Source organism: Rissa tridactyla, chromosome 4 (assembly GCF_028500815.1).
Source record: "Rissa tridactyla isolate bRisTri1 chromosome 4, bRisTri1.patW.cur.20221130, whole genome shotgun sequence".
Taxonomy (NCBI): Eukaryota; Metazoa; Chordata; class Aves; order Charadriiformes; family Laridae; genus Rissa; species Rissa tridactyla.
The window spans coordinates 51,678,931-51,690,571 of record NC_071469.1 but is presented as its reverse complement, the minus strand read 5'-3'; positions in this window follow the sequence as shown (position 1 = coordinate 51,690,571).

Genomic DNA, 11,641 nt, shown 5'->3' with positions numbered 1-11,641 from the left:
AAAGCTTTCTCTTAGTCACAGTGGGACATGTGGGGAGGTAATCACCCTGCAGCACCCTTCAGTTCACTCTTATGAATGTTTTTCTTGTTTCTATTTCTCTGATCTGTTTGCCTTCTGTAAATACCCAAACCATTTGGATTAGTGAGCAGTGCCCTCTTTTATGGTGGAAATTAGAATGATTTATTTATTTCCTGAAATATTTTTGGATCATCTCTAGGGCTAATAAGAATCCGGTCCTGGTTTTAACTTGAATTTCCTTTTTTTTTTTACATGTATGTATGATTTGAATTATTTTGATTTTGTGTCTGTTACTTTGCAAAACTTTGCACCAAGCCACTCTGAATCATGCACTTCCCCAGTTGTTTTGGTTTTAGGGAGAATTAAAACTCATGGCTTTACTTTGTAAACTGAAGTAAACAAAACTCGTTCTGTAAACCACACCGAGGGTCTGATCACGAGCACCACTTTTACAACCATGTGAGATACACAAGCCTCTGCAAGCCCATACCTTTTACAGGCAGACTGGGCGAACCTGGAAGTGGTGGGAAAGCTGCACCCTGTGGCTGCTGGCGGGGCCGGGGGGGGGGCAGCCCCAGGGGGCAGCGATGAGGGGCTGCTCCCCACCAGGGCTGCTCTCAGCCTGCAGAGCCGTAGTCCCCTGGAAGCAAAGAGCAAAGACTCTGTCCCAGAGCCACGGCGTGAGAAACGCTTGTGTTTTGGATACGGGGTTCTGGTCTGAGGTTACACTTCTTCGCCACTCACCGTGTCACACAGCCGTGACAGGGGCGCAGGGCAGGTCTTTTCTGCCCTCGTGGTCTTCCACCTGAGAAAGCTTGCAGCAAGAGCTGATGGAATGGGAAGAAGAGATTTCTCTCACCACCTCCTAAAGTCTGTCTGTTACCTTTTAATTGGATAATTACCTAGACTGAGTCATTTCCCAGCACACCGAATCTGTTTTCTCTTTTTACTCTGTCTCCTCTTCTTAAGGTAAGTGATTTATTCTCCATGTCTGTACAATTCTGTCATAAACTTACTGAGAGGCCCTCAGCAGAAATCTATTCTTAGTACAACTGGCCTTTTGCCTGACATCCCCCATAGGCAAGCCGAATGTTTTTATTGCCAGTAAGCAGATCTTCTTTGCTCCCCAGCTGTGTGGGCAACAACCTGGTTTTTTTTTGATTTTCTATCTGAAGAAATGCAGTAGATCTTGTTACTGGCTCTGGTGGCAACAGGGGAAGCGCTGCAGGGTTTGGATTGATGCTGAGGTTTGAATGGCAATGGTTTCCCCTGGAAGGAATGGTCTTTTGGTGCTTACAACCCTGAGCTGACAGACTGGAAATATGTGGCTCTTACAGGTAGCCTGTGTGTCCCAGAGGGCAGAAACTGAGTGTCTTGCGAGGGACAAAATTTCCTCTTAATTCAAAGTGGGAAGAGCATGGCTAGTATTTGGCATCCCCTTGAGCAAAGAGGAGATAATTAGTTGTCTTATTCATTTTTCAAATGTGGAAGGTGGATCTGGCGGCAAGACAACAGCTTAAATGGGATTTTGTTACATATCCACTCATTTGGGGAGTGCTTACTGTCCCCCTTACTATCCAACAGGTCCTGGTGAGGGCATCAAGCACGTGGCCAATTAAACAAAAGCTTCAGAACAGAAATGCCAGCTTTTAAAGCAGATGGGAAGTAAAGGAACAGCACTTTCTCATTAACACAATGCTCAAAATTGCACACAGTAAAATACCTGCCACTTTCCACCTGAGAACTGGCTGCCCTTCATTCATTACTTGCACCTGAAGATATCTTGAGTACCTGTGTTAGTTATAGCCAATCATTATTCCCAGCTGGGGGAGCAAATGCTGTGTAATTGCTGTGCCGGTTTACGTTTCTCCTATATGTAAGTTCATCCCTTCCAGGGGATGAGTCCTGCCCCAAGCACTTCTGGTCTAGTGAAAGCTGTCCTAAGTACATAAGGAGTGGCAGCTCATGGTGTATTAGTAGTTTGGGCTGCTTTTCTTCAGTCCAAATGACAAAAAGAAATAACAATTCCAGTGAGGAAATAAGTGAACTGAAAATTGTCATTATTAATCAGTAGTTGCTTGTTGTGTATGGCCAACACACTCTCTGGGCCATGAATATGGGTGTGCGTGTAGGAGAGACGTCTGTATGGGAGAACATACGGGAAGACAATAAAGAAAAAATGTATGCAGGTAAAGGAAATAGCTGCCTAGATTAATCTTTTCTCAGATAATTGGTATAACAGTGGGGTAGAGGCTTAATTATAGTTTGGTCATCAGACTTTTCAATGAGTAAAAGGAATGCAAACTCCTTAAAAAAAAAAAAATGAAAATACAATGGCTTGAAGAGTCTCCCCTATGCTAAACTCCTGCTATAGTACAGAGCAGCTTCGCAGTAGCCATAGGTTGCAACAATATTCAGAGAGTCTCTGTTTGAAGTGTTGTCATTAGGCTTCAGAACTAACTCCCACTTATGCCAAGAGCTAATTTGTAATTTTTGTGGCGTAATTGTTATAGGCTGTGCAGTAACTACCTCTGTTACATTGGAAAATAGATTGGAGTCACAGAATCATTTTTTCTGATCTCAAAATTTATGAAGACAGCTGCACACCCAGGAGTTTTCTGTGGTTGTTATCATCATCATTGAAAATATTTTTTCTTTTTTTTTTTTTTTTCTTTTTAACCCAAAATCATGAGTTCTGTGAGAATTGCCTGGGCTCCTCAAAGAGCAGACGGGCCAGTTACAAGATGCTCAGGTTCAAGTCAGTACTGCACCAGGACAACCTGGAAAGTAACAGAATTTATATGTATTCAATGTTAGCAAGAAAACACAGAATCTGTGCCATGCATCACCTACCCTGTAAGCTTTTTATACTGATTTACACCCATTATTAGTAAGCAAGCCCTCTTTTCCACTTGAGTTTTTAATCTGCTTCACACTAAATGCTCATTGATTAACATATATGAATGGTTATTGGAGCAGAAACCAGACGACCTCCCTTGTCTCCTGTGTATCTATCTCTAATGAGCAGCTTCGCTATTACAAGTGCTAAACCTGCTGTCTTCAGGCTCATCTCAGGCCAGTGAATTACCATTTATTTGCTGTGCGGTTGGATATAAGAGATGAGAGGGTGGGAGAGGCTACTCTGAAGGAGGGGACTGAGTACATGCGAAAAGTCCCCCTTAGGTGGTATACGCGCTACGTTTACAAGAAACACCCTGCTCTAATCCATTTTTTCCCCCTTTGTTGGGCATGGAAGGGGAGCTCCGATGTGCATTTGGAACTTTGACTCTCAGGGAGTCAGAATGACTCTCCGTTACAAGTTTGAGTGAGTGCTGGAAAGGGGAGACAGGAGGGGATTTCTTGTGATTTTTCCCCTGTCTCCTTTTTTTTCTCAGAAGGCAGTGGTGGGCAGCTATTACATGCTGAGTATCACTGCATTTGGTAGTGCAGATGGAGCTTCTCTGAGCCCCTCCGTTCAGCCTGACGCTAGATATCATTGGTCTCTCTTCTCTCTCTTAAATGTTAGACATCTTTCTTCCCTGAAGCCCCAGGAGCAGACTGGAGGTGTGCTCCCCGCTGCACTCATAGTCCTGGTTAAAAAACGTGGCTCATCCTCAACAGCACTGCAGCAAAAAGCAGCTGCCACTGCCTAGTCATTCCCCTGTCAAAGAAAGCATCCCCTAGTCTTTAAAATCCAACTCTTTGAAATGAAAATAAATGCCAAAGTAAACGAGGCCTGGCAGCATTTGCCACGAGCCCCCTCCTGGCTTATTAAAATGTATAAGCTGGTGTGAACAATACGCCCATGCTTGTCAGCCAAACATACAAAAAAGCCCATCTTCAAAAGCTCATTTCTTTGACTTTCCCCAATGCTTGATCTAACCCACTGGCTGTCTGCATCATTATTGCCATCCTTCTTTACTTGGGGTTTACAATGTGGAGTGGAAATTGTACCCCTCCCATCTGGTTTTTCTTTTTTTTTTTTTTTTTTCCCCTGACTAATTGTCATGATTAGCTGATTCACTTGCAGAGGCAGATGCCTTCAGAGGGCAGCAGCAGGCCTCTATCCACACCTCCTCTGGTTTAGCAATGGTGATGAAGACTCAGCTCTCTACAAAACCGTAAGGGAGGGTGCGTTCAGCAGTAGGTGCTGCTATCTGCAGGGGCTGTGGAAAGGCAGGTGGAGCAGAATTAGGCCTTTGAGGGAGTGGATGTTTACTTTGCAGATGTGTTTTTTCTACAGTGCTTGTTTGGGGTTGCCCTTAGTGGAGGAGCCTCAAATGGGCTTTTGAGAGTCTTAGAAGAAAGCGAATTTGTCCTTTGTCACTTGCCCTGTCTCTTACCCGACTTGCAAACCAGCCTTCCCTTCCCCGTGGCTGTGCCCAGGACCGCTGGCACCCCTTACCTCCTGTTCCCATCTGTGGGTGCATCTGGTTCAGCAGCTGTGCCCAGCCTGTGCCCTGCACGGAGGCACAAAGTGGCTCTGAAAGCAGGTAAGTTAATTTTGTTAATGCTGGAGAGGCAGGACAGGGTAGTACTGCAGAAAATACGTTTTTGGGAGGAGGGGTGCCCAGGCCTGAAGGGGGTCCAGTGCTTAGCGCCACAAACAGTCCCTGGCCCTGCTTGTGGTGAAGGCAAGGTGTGTGCCCAGGAGACGAAGCTTTTGGGTCAGCAACAGCCATGTCCATACTCAGTATATCCCTTCAACCTGTCTCCTACCCTCTGTCTCCCCGAGACTGCTAATATAGGTGTCCTTTTTCTCTCTGAAGTTGATAAATCCATATTTACCTCAATATTGCAGATCTGCTCTATCCAGCAATGTGTCTGTAAATGTAACCAGTAGAAACCGATGGGCAGGAGTTCATGGCTGCCCTACAGGGCTCACTGCCAGCGTGAAAAGTTTCTCTAACCACAGGGGGGTGTGAAGTCCAAACTGGGAGATCTAACCCAGTTTCTTTGTGTGTGCCTTTAATCATGGGTATCAAATGCTGCCAGCAGGCTCTGCGATCACCCCTTCAGAAAACAGACAATTGTGTCAAAATTCTGGCGGAGATGTGGCTTCTGTAGCAGCAAAGCAGGCTTGCGCCGAACGGGCAGGGCAGCCTTTAGTGAAGTGAGTAGCCACCTGTGGCAGTGGGACTAACGAGGCCCTGCCATTAATGCTGGAATCTTCTTTTGCTTCCGACACAGATAACAAAAACTGCAGCTCTGTTAGCAAGCCACCCACGTGAAACATAACTGTTAAAGCCTTGGATGGGGGAGGTCAATTTTTCAGGTCACTGGACAGCAGAGGACCCTTGTGTGGGAAAACTATCCATTGGCCTTTCAGGGGTTCAGCTTGCAGTTGAATGGAAGTTTATCTTGTGACCTTGAAGGGAAGCAAGGTGGCTAAACAAACTGTAACAGATCAGCTTGCGTATCTGAAGGACAATCAATAGAGTGTAACAACAGGCCTAGATAGTTTTAAGGGTCGAAGGTCACACTGCAAAGGATAAAAACCAAACCTGTTTCTACCTTGCTTTGTGTCAGAATTGCTTGTTCAGAGACGTTCCTTTCTGTGCTACTTGCCATCACGGTGACGGGGTCCTGGTCTGAGAAACGGTGCCTGGGAGACTGGACGAGCAAATGAATTAGTAAACTAATCAACTGAAAGTCTGGAGGAATAAACATTCCCTCCACCCTGAGACACAGATTTTGCAGGTACAGGGAGATCAAAGGCTAGGAGGAAGGATAGGTTTTGTACATGTTTATGTTGCTGCACACTCTGGGACTAACAATATAGGTGTGAAGGTGCGTCCACATTGCCCTTCTGATGGATCAAAAGTGACAGGAACAAAGCCTGAGTTTGGCGTTTTTCTTTTCCAGTCCAAAATGACACCACTTGTTGAAAGAGATGGGGAGAAAGTGTGTGGTTTTTTTCTGAGGAAAGCCTTGACTCAGTAACAAAATTCTGCCAAAGCAAAAAAAAGTATCTCCCTGCTGGCTGCCAGCTTGCAGGAGAGGCAGGAAAAGCAGTGTGTGATGAAAGCCTGGCACAAAGCATTGTGGCCACAGCAGACTTGGAGCAGCACCACAAGCCGAGGCAGATTGGGATGGAAGGTCTCATCTGAAAATGGAGATTTGTTATGATAGGCCCCAAAACAGCAAAAGGCTGAGACCAAAATAAAAAATTCCACGAGACCTTACATGGAGCTTGAGGCCTAAATGAAAAGAAAATTCGTCTTTGTGGGCTGAGAGGCTACAAAGAGAACATTCAACAAATTAAGGAAGGACCAAACCCTATCAATTTTGGAGATGAACTGCAAGAAAATGATCTCCTAAAGACAGGGAAGTTTTAGGTTTGTGTAAATAGTCCTCCAAAGAGATGGATGTTCAGTATGAATTACAGTGGTCAGGAAGCACTGAGAGCAGGACAGTTGACTGGTGATGTGCTTTGGAAGACCCCCGCCATAAATTAGTTTGAAGATAATGCCCCCATCCACCAGAAAACAACAAAAAAAAGCCAAACATATAAAAAAGCACTGATGATTCAGTCAGAAGCAGCTGGACTGGTCTGCCGTGCTTTCAGCATGAATAACTGGACGAATGCATGTTAATTTGTGCGTGTAGTCTTGTGGGTTATGTCCTGTCTAATCCTGGAGAAAGTTGTTCATGAGCTGGTTGTCCTTGCCCTATTACAAATAACTCTCTGCTGCAGGTGAACCCTAGGAGCTTACTACACCAATGTGCAGGCCAGTATGCCTTCTTTCTGGAAAGACCTCATTGCTCTGACTTTTTGTTAACATTCATTGCCTTTCAGGAGTTTAATTTAATTTTGCGATAGGAATCCTAGACCAAACTGGATGTAAAGGCAGTTCCCTGACAAAAGCGTTTCATTGGAGGAGGGGCTGAGTGAGAAGGTGAGCTCTGGCACCCTGTACGTGTGGGTATCTCTTCATTCTTCCATTCCATGTGGTGGCCTCTTCGAAGGGCATCATCCCCACTTCGTGTGGTTTGATGGTGCCCTACTCAGCTACATTTTCCAGGAGCAATAACCTTTGTCCAGTGATTACCATTAAGTTGAGAGAGGGTTTAGGTGCAGTACCTTTAAATGCATTTAGATGCTCTCCAGAGCCCAGCTCTGTTATTGCAACCATGTACGTTACTGCAGCTGTTAGAAATTAATCAAAAGGGCTTACCCTTGCTTTTACCCTTTCTGGTTTTCATAAGGACATGTGAAGGTGTTGGACGCACAGTTCTGGCTCAGAAACCTGGGGACAGTTGGACTGGACTGAGACTATATTAGAGTTTATGATTTTTATCTTTATATATTTTTATACACTTTGTGCATTTATATATGATCTAGTTATACATTATGTTTGTATATACTTACACTATCAATATTATTACATTTAAATTTTTTAAAATATGTATTTAATTTTACATATTTACATTATATATTTTTATTTTTGTATTGAGTTTATAATCTTTATTATCTTTATCTGAGACTATTACAACTGGACTGAGAATATATGACAGCCAGAAATAGGCAGAGGTTAAAATAGGGCTCCTTTGCATTCACACACTGGCTTCCGTTGCTGTCTGAAAGCAGTGTGCAAGGAACCAAGGAATCCGCCGTGGGCATTCATCTCTGTCCTGCTATTTGATTGTTTGGTCACGGTGTTCGGCGGTCTGACCCTCCCTTTCCCAACAGTACTGACTTGCCTTTCAAGATCATTGTGTTTTCTACCCTTATAAAGTCTAAACTCCCTCTATTTCCACGGAATCCCAAACCACACTCTGTACCTACTCCTTTCCCCCCCTCCCTTTTTTTTTTTTTTTTTTTTTTTTTTTAAGTCCAGGTGCCATAGCTGTAGCAAAACAAAAGAAGTCAGAGCACTGAGCTCAATTTTAAATAGCGATTCACTCTCTGAATCAGTAACTAGAAGGATGCCGAGGACAGGCACACGCCCATATGTGACTTTGGCATGAAGAAACCCAAGTGTTAGCCCAAGGAGCTGTTTCTAGGAGGTGAGTCACACTGCAGGCACTTGCTTGGGTAAGTCTAAACTCCACACTGTGTGATGTTTATCACACCTGGGTGTGATACTGAAACTCGGAAAACTTGTACACTTCCCTTTTCCTTGGCAGTACCTTGGGTTCCTCAACACCCCGTTAGCAAAACCCAAGTTCACACCTGGCTGAAAATACCACTCAATTAAAGGCAGCAACAGAAGTGAAGTTAAATCTTGGAGGGAAACAAGTCCACGCGTGAATACCAGAACGGAAATAAAAATGCTAAGCTCAAGCATACTGTTGTAGGACTTGACAAGCCAAGCTCATGGGCTTCGCGTGGCACCTTCGCCTGAGCCCCTGCTGCTGTGCAAGCGGTCAGCCAGGGGAGTACCTGCTGCTGAAGGCAGAAGGGAAAAATAACACGTAACAAACACTGGTCTGTAGCAGACGAATCAGGACTCTGCAGAAAACAATCTTCTCTGCAGATCAGATACAAAAATGTAAGGTTTGCCTTGTTGCCCCCCCCGCCCCCCTCTTTTTTTTTTTTCCTCCACTGTGTCAATTATTGGCTGAATTTCATGGAAATAAGATTCTGTCTGGGAGGGCTAAGAAACACACATTTTCGGACAGTTCATCACAGGGCTTTTAGCAAGCTATCGTTTCTGCTTTTAATAAGCTGAGAGAATGCAGGAGAGTTTTTCCAAAATTGTCAGTACCCGACTGCCAAAACACTGCTATGTCTACGCTTTGGCCCCTTCATTGCTGAGTGGGGTAAGTGTCCCAGATAAACGCCACCAGAAAACATAACATGTGGCCTATGAATTCGTTTTGCTACAGGCTGGCACCTGTCAGGTCTGGCTGAGCGAAGTCAAAGCGGATGGTACCTCAGTGAGAAACCATAAGCTAGGGTCTTCATTCAGGACTGGGAGTAGACCAGGATTTTCCCCAGATTCAGCACTGGGTGACTGGCTCCACAGGCGCTGTGTGACAGCCGAAATAACCACCCACAGTCACACGGGGAGAGCAGCTAGCTCCGGGAGGTGAAGAAGAGCTGAGTGGGACAAAGGAGCAGGATGAAATCGCTAAACTCGGGAACCTTCCTGGGCTGCATCACGTCAGAGGTAAGTCAGAGCACAAACTGAAACGAGAAGGAGGGGCATCGGTTGAGGCTGGGACTCCAGCTAATAGGGAAATTATTCTCCTCTTTCACAGTCTCCTCCTCTCGCACAATTTCACAAATTTTCCTACTCCGCCTGAGAGGAAAAAACACCAGCCTTTCAGAGCTGTGAAACCCGAGTGCTTGTTTCAGTGGAACGAACGGGCTCAAACAACACGATCACCAAAGGACTAGACAGTGAAGCACGGCCCCAGGTTTTAAAGAGAAAGATTGTGGTGCTGTATCTCAGCCTTTATCTGCTGCTCTTCTATCATAAAATAGCAAGGTAAATTCATTTTTACAATATCACGTATTTTTTGAAATAAAGAAAATTGCAGTCTTTTCGAGGGGGTAAGAAGTGATGATAATAACAGTTCTGCTTGGAATAAAACATGAGTGAGGGTGGACTCAAGCTATGACCACTACTACAGAATGTCTTTCTGCTCCCTTGCAGGCAAGAGGAAGTGAAAAAAGAGAGAATAGGAAAAACAAGGACAGTTGTCTGTGCGTTGTGTTTTTTTTTTTTTATCTTTTGCAAACTGGAAAAAGACCGCAGAAACTCTTCATGCATTCTGAACCCTGACAAGCTCAAAGTGACTGTCACATGGCTGCCTCTGAGCTCAGAGGCATGTATTTTTATTGATGAGGTTAGGTTTAATTGAAAAGAACTAAAACCAGTAAAGGAAAAAGACATGAAGGCCAGAGATACTGGAATTTTGTATTCCAGGTCACTAAGACTCTCAGACACTATTAGCGTGGTGGTGGTGGCAGCAGGGTCCACTCAGTCCAGCCTTGTCAAGCCACCTCTTCCAGATGGAGCAGACAAAGGCTCGGTGGCAGGAAAATCATGAGGGCGACAATGAAGTGTGTTTCCTTTGGTGATTTTTCGTGCAAGCGTAACAATTTCCTCTTTAAGTGGTATGAGTGCCAGTTTGAGGTTGGTGGTTTCTTTTGTTTGTGCGTGTGTGTCTGTTTGTTTGTTGTTGTTTTGGTTTTGAGCCAAAACATGCAACAGGCAGAATTCATCAGCCATCTTATTCATTTCATCCAGACAGGCGTAGTTTCCAGACAGCCTACTCACCCTTTTTGGTCCATTCACTTCCCATTCTATCGCTTTGTATTTGTTGCACATTAATAGCATACTCAGCCCTCATTGAGGCTAATTTAGGAAGTTTTATTGACTTCTGTAAATGCTGTCTTGGAAGAGGTTAAGTCGTCACAACACCTAAACGGAAGATGTGGCACAAGAAGAGCTGAAGTCTGGCACTGTGTGCACTCACACAGGATAGCATAGTAAGGAATTGCACAAGGCGCTTTCTCTTTCCAGATGGAACGGCCTTAGTGCTGGGCTGGTGCTTTTTGGGGACGAGTAAGGCAGGAGAGCAACTGGTTTTGCACCAGTAAGGATTTTAGCTAAAACAAACATATTCTTCCTGTGAAGTTGCTGCAATAAACTGGTATTTGCCCAATAAAACATTTAGTCAGAATATCTTGGGCCACATCTAGTTCAGTAGTACAAAGTCAAGCTTTTTCAGAAATGTACAGGTACCTGGGACACTTGTATTTAGATGGGTGTGAATATACTTTTATATTCCTGGCATCTTCTATTGCTGTGTGTTGACTTTCTATTAATAGGTGCAGCTGCATATGCCTATTTTTCCTGTTTAAAAAAAGGCCATTACTACTTCATCTCATCAAAAGAGGATTTCAGTGTACTTAAAAATATGGACCATTAAAAATGGATTAACAGAACAGATACTGGTATCTGAGCATGCCTGCCTATCCATTACTTATGGAAGCTATTACGACCAATTTGTATAAAAGATAAAGTCATAATTAACTTGACTTTAACTGCACTGCATTAGATATTATGTCTAGTAAATACCACTAAGTTTCCTCAGAAGAATTCGAAGGTCTTGAATATTATACACTCTATAGGGCATGAAGTTCACAGTCAAAATTTCCCTTCCTGCAGATGTTGTTAAAAAGCAGATCTGGAATGCCTCTGTGGCTGAGATAAATTAGCTGATTGCCATGAAGCAAACACTTATTTCTCTTACCAACAGAGATTTGGGTTCTGATCTTGAGTACCTTGCAAAAAGTTTCAAGCCATAGTTGTTTTTGTGACAACTATAACAAGCAAGCAGGATGTGGCCAGAGGTGAGAGTGTGCAGTATTTTTCAGAGTTGCATCTTAAATTACAGGATGATCATGACAACACTCGATTTATCATCAATTACACTGTCTTCTAGTAATGAATAAAACTATCACTACCCTTTGTAAATAACAAAATTTTTTACCTTGAAATACATTCTTTGCCTTCTTGGTGCTCTATGATCCACGGCATCTCTCATCAAAAACCTGTCAACTCTGAAACACACAAGACAGAGAAGCTACCACAGAGGTCCTCTACCAGTTAATATTTTTGAATAGCCATCCATATGAATAAAGATGCAACATACAGTGCACAGT